Source organism: Pundamilia nyererei, unplaced genomic scaffold (genome assembly GCF_000239375.1).
Source record: "Pundamilia nyererei isolate P.nyererei 1_Seehausen unplaced genomic scaffold, PunNye1.0 scaffold00361, whole genome shotgun sequence".
NCBI lineage: Eukaryota > Metazoa > Chordata > Actinopteri > Cichliformes > Cichlidae > Pundamilia > Pundamilia nyererei.
In genome coordinates, this window is record NW_005187762.1 from 252,487 (window position 1) to 255,332 (window position 2,846).

General features: G+C 42.4%; 1 non-coding gene across 1 annotated transcript; it reads left to right on the top strand.

Moving 5' to 3' along the window:
• Positions 1-538: 538 nt before the first annotated feature.
• On the top strand, positions 539-632 carry trnai-uau (transfer RNA isoleucine (anticodon UAU)). The gene is made up of 2 exons: positions 539-576; positions 597-632. It is a non-coding gene; the product is annotated as a tRNA-Ile (tRNA).
• The last annotated feature ends 2,214 nt before the right edge of the window (positions 633-2,846 follow it).

The following is a 2,846-nucleotide window of genomic DNA, read 5'->3' on the forward strand; positions in this document are numbered from 1 at the left end:
GTTCAGATGCTACGCGAATAATCTGTGGCGCTTTCTGCAAAAAACAACTTGCAGTCATTGTAAACCTGTTAGAAATGACTGTGCTTCAAGCTTCAAACAGGACGTTGCTGGATCAAACAGAACTGCTTATAATTTGATTTTACTCAAACCGGCCTACTCCACCTCACAATCGCTCAGCTTTATAAATAAAGTTTATGGCATGGAGTTAAACATTCCCAGTTTAGGATCTGGGGAGTTTCCTTGCTATGGATGGAAAACATTAATGTCCCTTCTTAGGTTTTCACTTCTGCCTTGGGACACAGTGATCCATCATGTGGACATTTTATTGTGGTCAATCCTCAAAAAGCAGAAGTCCACAAACCTTTATCAGCTTGGCGCTCTGGTGACACAGGAATGGATCCCATCAATCAGAAGTGGCCCAGCAGAAATAAAAACACTGACGGCTGCCTAAGCCTCCTCGGAGACGCACCTATAGGATAAATGTGAAAATCCTAGGAGACTTCCTTCTTAAATTATTGCATTCACAAGCTTTGAGGGAGCTCCAGTGGCGCAATCGGTCAGCGCGCGGTACTTATAGGACAGTAACCTGCAGAGCGATGCCGAGGTTGTGAGTTCGAGCCTCACCTGGAGCAAAAACTTACAACAGAGTTTTATTCCTGCAATTTGTATTTTATCTATTTGTACATATTAACAGGCTTCTGCGTGTGGACAGCAGAGAAAGAATTTTAATGTACAGAGAAATGCTTTTTCTTTGCACACATGACAATAATCTTTAATTTTAAGCACACTTGACCTCTGACCTTGACATGAAGTTCACCAGGATTCAAATTCTTAGATTTTTAGCAGACGTATAAATTTGAAAATCCATGACAATGGCAAACTCCCATGAAAAAACAAAATGCATGAAACACTAAATCTGCATGAATGCCAAAACTTCTGGTCATGGCTGTGACGCAAAAAAGTTTAAAAGCTTATTTTATTGCTGTTGTATGTAAAAACGCAGTGTTATTGTGATGGAAATGCAAATAACCATAAATAGCCCACTACAGGGTAGTTTCCCTTTAACACTGCAGCTGTTGGCAGTGCAAGTTTCCAAGCCTGGACCACTGTGGCATACTGTGCCCTTGTCCCCTCATAGAGGTGGGAACAGTAAAAATGCAGTGTGGCCACTAATCGTGCCCGAGCATGAAACAGCAGCGCTTCCTCAACAACAGCTGCCGCCCTTAAAATTACTGCTGAGGAATTGAGAAATCTATGAGGGGCATGAGAGGACAGCATGTTGTCGCTTCCAAAAACGGACCCAAACAACAAAAGTCTTAAAACTGTGAACTTGGTCCTGCTCTGAAAGAGTGATCTTCAAACATGTGAGGAGAGAAGAGCTGCGATTAAGTGAAACCTACTCGAGGGACGGTGCAAGGCAACTGTGCAAGGGTGTAAATGCACCCGAAGGTGGGATTTTATCTGCCTGGAATCGACTCCACCCCAAAGAAAAGCCCGGTGGGTGTTTCTGGAGAACATGCTTTTCTCCAGAAACACCCACCGTGCTTTTCCCCATCCTCCGTCATCTTTGTGGAACTCTCACACTCCACCCATACTGAACCCTTACACCTCAAAGCTCTGCAAACTGAAAAGATTGTCGTGGAATTTCCTCCACCGTCACCTGACCTCCACCCCGCTGAACCTTTACGGAGGCACTTCAAGGCAGAGAAAGCCAAACATTCCTGGCGTGCCAGCCTGCTCTTTGGAGCGTTGTCAAAACTTGTGGCTCGACTTCTGCTCGCAGTAAAGCAAAAAGCAGGGAAAGAGAAGATGTTTATTCAAATGGTTAAACTGATGTTATCACTTGTTACTTCTACTTTGTCCGATAACGACAAAACCAAATCTAGGCAAATCTTTCTCATGGCGGATGCACTGCTTTGTGATCTCGCCTTCTAACAACACCCAGGCCTGTGAGGCAGGTGGATGAGGACAAATCAGGGAGGTATATTTGGATGATCAGGGACTCTGCTCATTTGTACCACAACCCAAATTCACCATAACGACATGGATTGACTTCAACTCTGAAAACAATGTGTCAGTTATTACCGGATGTCACTGTTAGCAGGTTTCATTACAAGTTTTATTTTTGTTACGGCTTTGCTGCTGTTTGCTTTTTATTTATTTGTGTGTATTTGTGCTAGACTGCAGATACTTATTACAAATAGTTTGAGACAATCGGGCATTAAACGAACACAAAAATGTCATTTTCTATTACAACAAACATTTATTTTTGTACCTGTTTGTTACCTTATGGTTAAATTAGAGGTTAGTTTCCCTGCAAAACATCAAAATGCCCTCTGTGCTGCCTGAATGAAATTAATTCCACCTCAAATCTTGCACTTAACAGATGCAAGAAGTGAGTGTTTCTAATACTGGTATTTATCTGCTGTAACTGAATCTTCAGGAGATGATCGAATTAAAGTGAAACTGGATATCTGTGCCGATGTCGAGTCCCATCACAGGGAGCAGCAGAGCCTGCAGACATCCAAGAATAACCAGGATTTTGTTTCTGGAGAGACACTGGCTTTGTCACATAATCGATCTGAACGTCTGGCATAAAAAGAACAAAATGTTAAGATGTATCCCAGAGTCTGAGGAGAGGCTCTAAATGTTAGTCAGGCTGGTAGCATTTAAGACAAAGAAACGTGCACATTTACTGGAAAAATAACTTGGGTAAGTATTTGTTTATTTAAAAAAGTGCAGATTAAACAGGACATATCAAAGCAAGCCTCACTTGGAGATGATGAGCACGACTACCTCTAACGAACGTGTTCTGCTTGCTGAAACATCCTGGTATGTCAGGCTTG